The following is a 12,448-nucleotide window of genomic DNA, read 5'->3' as shown; positions in this document are numbered from 1 at the left end:
TTCACATAAATTTGAAAGTATCCACTGTACCCATCCAAAAAGCAGAAGTACTTCCTCACAGCCAGTCGCTCCAGCATTTGATCGATGAATGGCAGGGGGAAGTGGTCTTTCCTGGTTGCAGCGTTCAGCTTCCGGTAATCTATACACATTCGCCACCCAGTAACTAGTCTGGTGGGCACTAGTTCATTCCTCTCATTATTAATCACCTGGATCCCTGACTTCTTGGGGACCATATGGATTGGGCTAACCCATTCACTGTCTGGCACCGAGTATATAATGCCCAGTGAGAGCATGTTTGGGTTCACCTTTCTTTGAGAGTCCCTATGCACCTTGGCTCCATCCTCTAGCCTAATGTGGTGCATGCAGACGTCCGGGCTTATACCTACCAGGTCCGTAAGGCTCCATCCAATAGCCTTCTTATTTTTGCTCAGCACGGTCAGTAGTCTTGCCTCTTGTTCTTCAGTCAACCCGCTGTTGATGATTATGGGGAATGAGTCTTCCTCCCCTAGGTAGGCATACTTAAGGGTTGCTGGCAACTTTTTCAACTCCACTTGCGGGGGTAGTGTGTCCGTAGGTAGAGGGTTCTTCTTTGAATCCTCCTCTTGTTCCTGTTCAGCATCTGATTATTCCTCCACACTGGCCGGTATCACGGCCCCTACGGATCCTGCTAGTTCTGACTTCTGACAGAATTCCGTAATTGCTTCTTCGATCTCTTCGTCAGTCAACCCTCGGCTACTGATCAGATCACACCATGCGGCTGCTTCCACATCAGCCTGGGCATACACATCCAAGGCTTGGAGCTTTTCCTGCAATAATTCGGTCTCAAGAAATTCTTGGACTAGGGGGTCAATTACATCAACATAACATAGATTTTCAGAATCTATTGGTCTTTTCATGGCTTCATTAATGTCAAATACAAATTTCTCACCATTAAAGTCAATGCATATTGTCCCCTCGGCCATATCCACAATTGTTTTGGCCGTTCTTAAAAATGGTCTACCTAACAATATCCCGCTAGACTCCCTAGCTTCTGGTTCACTCATTTTAATGACATAAAAATCAGCGGGATAAGTAAAGTTCTGTATCCTGACCAGCACATTTTCTAACACACCCTCAGGATTGATACATGACCTATCAGCCAGTTGGATCAACACCCTAGTATTCGACAATTTTACCCCCTTTAACCGATTATAAATGGATAACGGCATAACATTGATGGATGCTCCTAAATCACACATTGCATGCTCGATTTTCACATCTCCAATCGTTATGGGCAGGGTAAACATACCTGGGTCGGCTCTCTTGGGTGGTAGCTTCTCCTGTACAATGGCTGACGCTATTCCCTCCACCATGATCTTTCCATCCTCCTGGGCCTTCCCAGCTATGAACTCCTTTATAAACTTCCCCAGAGGGGGCAGTCTCACGGCTTGGAGGAATGGTATGGTGACATCCAGCTTCCTAAAGATCGACATGAAATCCACAGGGTTTTCTTTCTTCCTCTTCGTCACAAACCGATATGGAAACGGTTTTTCTCCTTTAGCCTCTCCAGTCAGTCCTTGTGGAATTCCCTTTGGCTCCTCCTGGGTTTGAGGTTCCGATGTGGGCATTACTCCTCCCGGTTGCTCATTTCCAGGTTGTGTTTCTCCCTCCTTTTCTTCCACGGTGGGTTCCTTGTTTAGAAAAAATGGATCCTCCATCTGAGGTAGAGGCCTCTTGAGCTCTTCCGCTGGAATGACGTCGCTCAACACCCTTTCTCTATTAGACTCCCCAACAGGGTTCTTGAGCTGAGGTCCGTTGTAAGCTGTTCCGGACCGCAGTGTAATCTTGCTCACATTTGCCTTTTCCGGTACATGGACATGTAGACGGGAGTTTCCCTGAGTTCCCCTTCATTTCGCCCACCGAGTTAGCGAGCTGGGCCAACTGCCTGTTCATCATATCCATATTTGCCCTATGCACCTTCTGGGCACTTTGCATTCCTTGCATTGTTTCATTACTGGACTGCAAGTCATTTTTAATGCTTTGCTGCGAGGCAAGCATCTCTCCCATCATGTCCTCCACGGACCTCCTCGACCTGTTTGGGTGATGGAATTGGTTCGAGCTCTGATGCTGGTTATACTGAGGTGGTGGGTTTGACTGGTAGCCTGAGAAATTTTGTTGGTTTTGGTTCGGTGGGTACTGGTTATACTGGGCAGGAGGGTTATACTGATCGTGGTTGTGCTGGTACTGACTTTGGTTTTGGTGGTGGGTGTTATGTTGAGGCCCTGGGTTAAATTGGTGCTGGTTTTGGTTTTGGTTTTGGTTTTGAGAGTTTCGCTGATGGGGTGGCACATAGGTAGGGTTCGGAGGGTTCAGGTTCTGGTTTTGAGAGTTTTGGTTCTAAGGATGCTGGTTTCTTCCTACCCAGTTAGACTGGTAGTCAGGGTTTGTTGGTCCGCGGTTGGGATATTGGTTCGGTTGGGGGTTGGGTTGATTTGGAGCTTGATTTTGGTTCTGATTCTGATTTCCATCTCCCCATCGGAAATTTTGGTGGTCCCTCCATGGTGCATCTCTTTGTTTCCCCGGAATCCAATTGCCGTTGGAATTGTAGTATCCTGCGGCATTTGCTTGCTCCACATCCAGTGAGTTGTCCGGCTGATCGTATAGTAGTGCTGGGGCTTCTTGGCCTCCAGTTGGAGAAGGTGGTGGAGTGTTCTGTTTGATTGCAGTCAGCAATTCCTTCTTTAATTCCTCCATCTTCAAGTCCATCCATTCCTCCTGGTCAGTAGCCGAAGCACTCGCTACCCTTTCTCTGATGTACCCATCTCTCGCGTTGTCGTACGTCTTCTTCGCATTCAATAGCTTGCGTAACACCTTTTTGGCTTCACTTACTCTTAACTGGGTGAAATCTCCTCCAGATGATGAATTCGCCATATCCTTGGTTTCCTTGTTCATCCCCTCATAGAAGGTGTGGTGCACCTCTATCTCCTTCATGCGATGGTTGGGGCATGACTCCAGAAGGCTCATGTACTTCTCCCAGTACTCGCTCAGGGTTTCATCATATTCTTGCCTTATGCACGATATTTTCCTCTTCAATGCACTTGTCTTCGAAGACGGGAAAAACTCGGTTAGGAAAACTGACTTGAAGTCGGCCCATGTAATGATAGAGTCGGCTGGCAGGCGCATGAACCAAGTGTTGGCCTCTCCCTTTAGGACAAAAGGTAGGGCCTGCAGTCTGTAATCATCCTCGCTCGCTCCTGCTGGCCGTCTCTGCGCCTTACAGATCTTGCAGAACTCATTTAAGAACTCGTAGGGTCCTTCATAACTCTTCCCACAGTACGTCGGTAGGATTGCAATCACGTGGGGTTTCACATCACAGTCGGTCTGGCCTGGGGTGACCACTATGGCTTGTGGGAGATCTCCGTCAGCGTGTGCGGTAAGTGTTGCTAGCTCGGGATCGTCCTCACCTTGATCAGCCATCCTTACGAGTGTTCTTACTGGTTGGGGTGGAAGCTCCAGGAATTGGTACTCTAATTCCTCCTTTTCTTCGTCGCTACTCGTGCCTAGGTCGGACAGTGCCGTTGACAGGCCAGAACGAGTGGTAACGAGTATTGTTCCTCGGGGAAGTATCCTTGGTCTCCACTGGCCAGGAGCCGAGCCACTTCTCATAAACTGAAAACGAAAAGAAAAGAAAAATTATAAACAGTATGTACACCAAAAAGATCACACACAATAACAGGTATGAACGCCATCCATCCCCGGCAACGGTGCCATTTTGATGCTCGTTAGGTTTGTTCCCTAGTTTTTCGTATGAAAATTTGAGTGTATCCAACTAATTAGGAAGTGATTCCCGACCCAGCTGAGTCGTTGGTACGATAACCGGGACCTGGCTTCAAACAAATTTCCTCAACCCACTTCTACTGGTTAGTATAGTGGAGGTAAGGGTCGAATCCCACGAGGATGGACACGTTTAGATAACTCTGGTGACTTTCCTGGGTGTTTGGTTAGCTACCACGCTTGGGTTGAGATTTTACCTAGGCAGGAAGTAAAGGTAGTACTCTACTGACTAGTCGGCGGAAAAATAACAGACATGTGGGAGTGTTCGTGAAAATAGGGGACAAGGTGTATCAGAGACTTATGGAAAGTAGACAGTTACTAAAAGAGGAAAATTAGACAACAAGGTATATCTGATGGCTGGGGCTTCTGACAGGTCTGGGCAGTACATCTGAAAAGTAGGGAACAAAAGCAAAAGTAACTTAAAAGTAAAGTGGTCCAAGTAAAGTTGATTTCCACGTTTTCTTCTTCACCAAGTATTGACAGAAATCATATGAGCACAAACACCATAACTGAACTTCAGATTCGTAAATTAAAACTCAAGATCCATCGATTAAAACGCTCAAACTCAGATTAAACAATGAAACTGTAACTTGACTTCTACTGGCTGATATGCAAGGTGGTAATCACAACGCGGAAAAGAACTCATGCACGAAAGCTTGACTAAACATGGCTACACCTTGAATCAACAACCCTCGATAAGAAAACACTTAGAAATTGAAAGCAATAACTAGATCTAACTTTCCTAGGCAGAATGAAGCAAACTCGAACCAAAGCGACATGCGAAATAGAAACTTCATAACGTAAATGTTAGAATATAACAAAGTACTTCAAAAGAGCAACAGCGATGAGTGTTTGCAAATAACCAACGATGAAAACAAGTAAACTTAAACTAGGAAAGCGATTAAGATTGTTTGTGCCACTCCGGGCGATGATACTCCTACACTGCCACGATAACTGGCTGGAACGCGGACTGATGACTTCTCCGGCAGACTCCGGACGTCAAGTAACCATGGCTGTGGCGAGGAACGAGAGGGTGGATAATGCTGAAGGATGGATCTTCTAGAGAGAATTCTACTAAGTGTTAATTTCGAATTACGAACGGAGAGCTTCTAACCCAACTCTTTCTCTCTCTCCAAGTGGCTTCTTTTATAGGGAGGCTTGCCCTTGCTTTTAGGGTAGACTTCTCCCGCATTTTGACCTTTTTGCCCTTGTCAATGATCATCCCAGCTATCCTCCTTCTCCATCTCGAGCCTTTTCTCTGGCATGCATCCTGGTCAGTATCGCACCCTTCTGGCGCCCTTTTCACTTGCGTCACCCGAATCATCACCTACTGACTTGGATCCTTCAATCCTGCACACTTAAGCAACTGTTTTGCAGATAATACATGCAATTCACGACATACTGACCAGTAACCAAGGCTTAGAATTCGACTTATCAAAGTCCTAAGATCAAAAGAGGGAATCTTCATAAATCAGAAGAAGTATACATTAGATCTACTGGCAGAAACTGGCATGATGGAATGCAAGCCAGCAGTCACGCCAATTGCTGTTAATCATGGGCTTCAAATCACAGAAGGAGCTAATTTGGCAGATAAGGAGAGGTATCAAAGACTGGTAGGAAAACTGATTTATCTTTCACATACCAGACCTGACATAGCTTATGCAGTTAGCGTGATAAGCCAATTCATGCACCAACCTCAAGATGATCATCTAGAAGCAGCATTGAGAGTCGTTAGATATCTCTAAGGAACTTTTGATCATGGGATAGTGTACAGACGTGGAAAACATCTAGAAATCCATGGTTACACAGACGCTGACTGGGCTGGAAATCCGATTGATAAAAGATCCACTTCAGGGTACTTCACGTTTGTCGGAGGGAATCTGGTCACCTGGAAAAGCAAGAAGCAAAAGGTCATAGCATTGTCAAGTGCAGAGGCTGAATTTAGAGGAATTCGGAATGGATTAACTGAAGTTTTATGGCTTAGAAGATTGATGGGTGAGCTAGGTTTTTTATCACAGAAGACCTGCCAGATTTTTTGTGATAATAAAGCCGCGATCAGTATCGCAGAAAATCCAGTTCAACATGACCGAACAAAGCACGTTGAAGTAGATAGACATTTTATCAAGGAGAATATTGAAGGGGGAATTATTGAGTTCCCATTTGTTCGGTCTAAAGATCAACTTGCAGATATTCTGACAAAGGCAGTTGAAGCAAAAGATTTCTCACAGACTCTTCGCAAGTTAAGTATCGGAAATCCCATAACTTAACTTGAGGGGGAGTGTTGGAAATAGAATATTGGGGTCTCAAGAATATTGGTAAGAGGCACTTTAGAGTTTCAAGGTATATAACATTAATAATGTTGTAGTTCCAAGTGCATAGTTTCTAGATGCATTTATTTCTCTAGTATTATAAATTGGATGTACAATGTATCACAAAATCATCTCAATGAAATACAATTCCTAGTTTTATCAGTAGAGGATCACAATCCAACAATTAAATAAAAGTGCAGCGTTATCCAACAATTAAATAAAAGTGCAGTCAAACAAGGGTGAAAAGTAGAGCCGGCGTCAATCGAAGGGGACTTCTGGGTCCGGGTATAGAGCTTGCGCCATTCGCGGGTGGATAGATCGTACGTAAAAAATCGATCCATCTGGTTTACTGTGAGGATTAGCATAAGGAAGGCTTTGTTACCCAGACAACTCATTGTAACGTACTTCTTTCGATAAAGTTCTCCACACCATATTTTTGGCATTCTGTCAACCTCCTTCCACAGCAGAGTCGTCATATCCAACTCCCACATGCATACGCATGACGCTGCATCATCCTTCCGCAGCCCCACCAGCATGATCTTGCCCCTGCTCTCTGCCAATGCGTAATCATACAGATTCATGTAAGGAGGGGCAGAGACTATGTACTGCCTCCACATCCCGGTGTCCACATAATATGATAGGAGCCCGTCCGGATTTGACTGCATGAAATACAGCCTCCCCTCAATTGCAACCGCCCACACATGAACACCGGGAGCCCTGGTGGAAGCTTGATATGCGGGCGCATGCTTCCTGGACTAATCCAAGCGTTATTTGCAGAGTCGTACACATGGTAGTCCGCCTCACTATCAACACAAAGGATCTTATACCCACCATTCTGCGTCTGCGTCATCCCTACAACTATACGCTGCCACTCCGGCTTCACAGAGCTGGCTGGCAACTCCTTGTATGACCTTGTCAGAGGGTTACACACGTATAAGCTTATGTGGCTGTAGTCAGCGAAGCAGATGAGACCTCCAGCTGATGCCACTGGTGACATGATCACATCGGTTGGAAAAGCAGGCAAAGTTGGATGGTGCCACTTGTTCGATGAAGGATCCTACATTGCTCCCGTTCTTGTATATACGTTCTCGTATGTGATGCCATAGAACCAAGGCTTTTCATGCTTTACTTCACCATATAGCTGGGTGAAGCTTTGAGAAGTAAGCAATGAATTCCACTTCCGACAAACTGAACGCAACCGGAAAAACGTTGCTATAGGAACTCTGGCTAGTACACCTTCAAACAGATCCTCAGGAAAATCTTTCCAGATCTCGTTTCCAATTCCACAACTACGCCCCTTTCTACCTTTCTTTGAGGCTCTAGCTTTGCCCGATTCAACCATTTTTATATTTTTCTCGGTGAATTCAATGAATACTCACAAAAATATTAGAATATAGGCTCTAAGACCCCTAATCTAGAATGGAAAGAAAATCAAATCACAACTTTCCATATATTTATTCTAATTAACTAGGTAATTAAATAAATATCAACACAGTTTATGGAATTTAATATATTAGTACTCCGTGAATTCAAAGACTACTAACAAAAATATTAGTACTAATTATAAAGTCTTTATTTATATAGGCCCTATCTCAAAGATATAAGGAAATAGCGTAAACTTCAACCCCAATTAGTAAGTAGAATGGAAAGAAAATCTAATCATAACTTTCAATATATATATTTATTTTTGTTAGGAAGAATCATTACTGTTTGACGCTAACCAAACTTCAACCCGACGGTATGATATGTTTTCTGTTTGGGCCTTAATTGTTGTATTAGGCCCAGTTCGTCGTTTGTACCTATTTAAATAGAAATAGGGTACGAAATCATTGTATTTGAAAAACCGCAGTCATAATACAATTTGTTCTCCGTTCTTGTCCGTGGACGTAGCCAACACAACGTTGGTGAACCACGGAAATTCTGTTTCTATTTACATTCTTTTGTTTCTTGATTCACAATTGCCCTATTTGTCACAACAATTTTAATTAACTAAGAAATCAAATAAATATTAAAACAATATATGCAATTTAAGAAACATCACTACCGCCCCACAACTAAAATGAACTATAACAACAATGAATAACCATAACTATTGTATTACACTAACAAACAATAGATACATAATATCATGACTTCAATATCAATAGACATAGGTAACCTTCCTCGATCAACTCTCGATTATTAACTGAGCATTTACTTCAACTCTTGGTAGAGAACTCCGAGGATAGAGAGCTCTGCATCCCAAGAAATGCCGGCTAGCTGCTTCGGCCAAGGACGCTCTACGGTCTCACTGCACGTGCCATTTCTTGCACACACATTTTCATTATCTCACTATGTCATCTTTCATTCCACTATCACATTTGGCTAAATCCATCAAATTTACAATCTATCCTTCGTTCGACAATTTTCATTCATGTTTGATATACACAATATAACTAATAATCGAGACAGGAAAAAGAGGTTATAGATATATATAATCATTTGTTGCTACTGTATAGGAGCTAGAAATGGGCTGTGAGGTAGCCATCAAGTTGTCGAAAATCGAGACAGGAAAAAGGGGAGCTTATAGAATACCTCCTTGTTTGGATGCCTGTAAACGCGTCAAAAACTCTAACAAGCAAACTAAGTCTGCAGGAAGAGCTCTGATGAGAAGAAACGCTCTGAAGCCTTCTTCAGAAAACTTGACTTGTGTAGGATGCAAGAAAATAAATGTTAATCAGATTCAAAAAACTTGCATCCTATCTATGTGTCTAGCTCACTTAGCTCTCATGCCTTCTTGGAGCTCCTCATCTAAAGGCTTCAAAAAATTCTAGGAAGAAAATCTCTAAGCCCTTAGAGGCTGATGGAATATCACACATGAATCTGTGAGTTCTATTGAACTGATTTCCTTGCCTTGATAAAGTTTCTTTCTATCTTCTTCAACTCAACTTACTCAGTTTTCTCCTTGACCATAAATTGTGGCCTCAAAAACTCCGGTATTTGCACCTTATCACACATTCTCTTGAGAAATTAGAGTCAAGCTGAAGCAATAACTGCCAGTTTTTGCTCTTGTTCAATGTACAAAACAGGGCTGCAAACTAAACTGACATATTTCTGCAGCCATCTGCCTAGAAATGGTTGTATATATATATATATATATATATACATATACAGATGGATGGACAATATATTTTTACAGAACATGAAATACAGGTATTAAAGGATATTCATTGATAATGAGACTACTTGAATTGCTCATCTGTACACAAAATAACACTATATTCTGATCATACGTTTCTTCTCCAAGAGCACAATCTCAAACTATTTATTTTATGATCTGGCTGTTTACAATTTTCTTGATGCCAAATCATATGAAAATCACGCATCATATAGGGCTATGTCTATGCATTGTTTCCCACCATTATGACAAACACATTTTCATGCATGAATTCAGATCCAAAGTGGAGTATTACAGGCTGGCTAAACAATAACGAAGTTTGTGTGCATCTCAGACAAAACAAAGAAAAAAATATTACTACTATTTGGCAGATCTGTGCATCTGTTGGAGGGTACAAAACTATATAATATGTACACAACGCCATGAATGAACGATATACAGGTGTGATCTCGCCCCCTCTCTCATTCATTGCAAGGTCAACTGTGCTGTAGAGATAATGATGAGACTTTGATTGTTGATCTACAGACAATATAATGTTATATTCTGATCCTTTGTTTCTTCCACAAGAGCAGAACCGGCAATACCCTCATGCGTTACATTTTTTATGATAACTATATTTTAAGACAATCAAACTCACCATCATCTGTCATTGAGAAAATAATGAAGATTCCTCGTGTCCTCTTCCCTACTACTATATATTTAGCAGATACATCACAATTTATTTCAATCAATCATCAATTCAATTCTATCCCTTATTTTCACCAAGAACAAAAAACAAAAAAGAAAACAATGGCTCTTCATCACGGCCGCTCTCTTAGTTTCCCATCTTCATCCCATCCTGCTGTTTCACAGTTCGAAGACAACTTATCCAGATTGAGGTCATCAGAAGCTACTTGTTCATCGCTCTCATCATTCAATGGAAAAATAAATGGCTTGAGAAAATTGTATGAGAGCATTGACGATTTCCTTCTTTTGTCTCACATTCAACAGATTGTTTCTGAGGAATGTGTGAATGATTACATTAAGCTATTGGATGCTTGCAGTTCAGTTAAAGATGTCATCTCTCTTGCAAAGGAAGATTTAAGAGATCTTCTGTCTGCAGTAAGGAGAAAGGACGTTCAAGGCATCAATGCCTACCTTTCTTCCAGAAAGAAGTCGAAGAAAATGATACAAAAGTGTTTGAAGAACTTGAGGCGTAACACCTCGGCCACTTGTGATAATGGGTCCATATTGAAGGATGCAGAGTCTGTTGCCATTTCCATGCTCGAGTCTCTGTTGTCCTACGTGCTGGGAACGAAGGTGCACGAAAGCAAGAGATCTTTGCTATCAAAGCTGATGCATTCAAAGAAAGATTCTGCTGACGAAAATGAGTTCAACAAGGTGGAATCATTCTTGCAACTGAACCAAGAAAACGAGCTCGTGAATCACATAAAAGAGATGGATAAAAGAGATGGATTCAGACATTCAAGTTGTTGAAGAAGATCTCGAATCAATCTTCAGGCAGCTGATCAAAACCAGAGTTTCCCTTCTGAACATTCTCAACAATTAGACTCATTATGAGAACAACAATTTTGTAGATTAGAAAAATAAGAAACAGTATGATGTATAGTTGTATATTTTTCCTTGATCATTTAACCTAACAAAATAATCAAAGATTTCTACTACATGGCTTGTCTTTATATTTTCTTGCTTTCTCTTTTCTTTATTTTCTCATTAAACCAAGATAAAGAATTTCTAAATATCTAGATAAAAATGGTAAAAAAATCATTAAACTCTCATTTAGATTCTTATCTGCATGCTTCTAAATTGCTGTCTAGAAATGATAAATGTACTTAGAACGGGAGATAAAAATTAAAATAATAATAATAATAATAATAATAATAATTAATAATAACACAACAAATATGATGAATTCATGAACACGAGGGACTTACATAGTTTAATGTCATCACATTTTTTGAGATTCCAATTGTCTCTATTATTGATTTTGTATCACATGCTTTCACAAGATAAAAACCACCAATCACCTATTAGAAAATTTAAAATTGTATGATCACATTGAAGAAATGGGAAATTAATGGATAGAGAAACAATACACCTACAGTGGCTAATAATGTGGATCAAAATGCAGATTTCTCAACAATATACAATTATATTAACTTTGATGGGAGGGAACATTGCGTAGACATCGTCATAATCATTGATCATAACACGACCTATGGTTGAGGAGATAATGTAGATTTCTTATGTATAGAGACGACGCATTATGCTTTGAAACATCACAAATTGTCATTCATCTACTCAATTCCAAGACTCAGTTCACCAACTTGCGTCCTTATTTTAATTACTTGACGATGCACTATGCTTTGAAACATTACAAACTTGTTTCTTGGGATGCGTAATAATGCTAAGTTTTCTCCGATTGCTAACTTGTTAACTCATCAACGCAGTGTATTAAAATTTTCAACACAATCACTTTAAAATGTCAACACAACATTTTAAATATTAAAGTCTAACACAATGTATTAAAATATTGTGTTGACATTATTAAAACATTGCATTGATGAGTTAGCAAAGTTTCTGTTGGAGGCGTCACAATTCTCTTCATTCAATCATCATCACTTTGTAACCCTTATCTTCACCAAGAACGCGACACAAATTTTTCGTGTTCTTAACGGGTCGACCTGATGAGGACACGAACCCAATAAGCTTTGACCCAAACCCATTAATTTCATGCGAATTGATGGCAGGTTATCGTGTCATGCCAAAAATTGTCAGCCCTATGTTGTGAGTTCTACATTTTGTAAGAGTACTCTGCTGAAACTTGTAAGCAACTATTGTTCTTTCTTTCACCTTCTTGAGGCTTTTCTTTGCTGGAGAAATCCTAGTATTTTAACTAGGCTCTGATACCAAATGTTGGATTGTTGGCACTAGGATTTCACTTTGTTTTGATTGAGATAATGGTTGTATAGTTTCTGTTCTAGGAGCTATTATGAAGATGAGTTTTTGCAAGGAGAAAAACTTATTCTTGAATTGATTTGAAAATGATTAAACTTACAAAAAACTCTTCATCTCTACTATTTAAATCTCTACTATTTAAAGATGATATACTAGACAACTCTTCTAAAAAATGAAAACGCATGCTACAAAATCAATGACTAGTATCATG

The 12,448-nt window shown here is 40.9% G+C and overlaps 2 pseudogenes; one reads left to right on the top strand and one right to left on the bottom strand.

Annotated features, from left to right (window-relative positions):
* Positions 1–6,292: 6,292 nt before the first annotated feature.
* Positions 6,293–9,929, bottom strand: LOC125220271 (F-box only protein 6 pseudogene; annotated as a pseudogene).
* A 90-nt stretch (positions 9,930–10,019) lies between these two features.
* LOC125217900 (uncharacterized) lies at positions 10,020–10,943 on the top strand (annotated as a pseudogene).
* Positions 10,944–12,448: the final 1,505 nt, after the last annotated feature.

Source organism: Salvia hispanica, chromosome 1, assembly GCF_029641045.1.
Source record: "Salvia hispanica isolate PSC_SH4W2 chromosome 1, Shi_PSC_v1, whole genome shotgun sequence".
Lineage (NCBI taxonomy): Eukaryota > Viridiplantae > Streptophyta > Magnoliopsida > Lamiales > Lamiaceae > Salvia > Salvia hispanica.
This window is presented reverse-complemented; position numbering and strand designations above follow the sequence as displayed.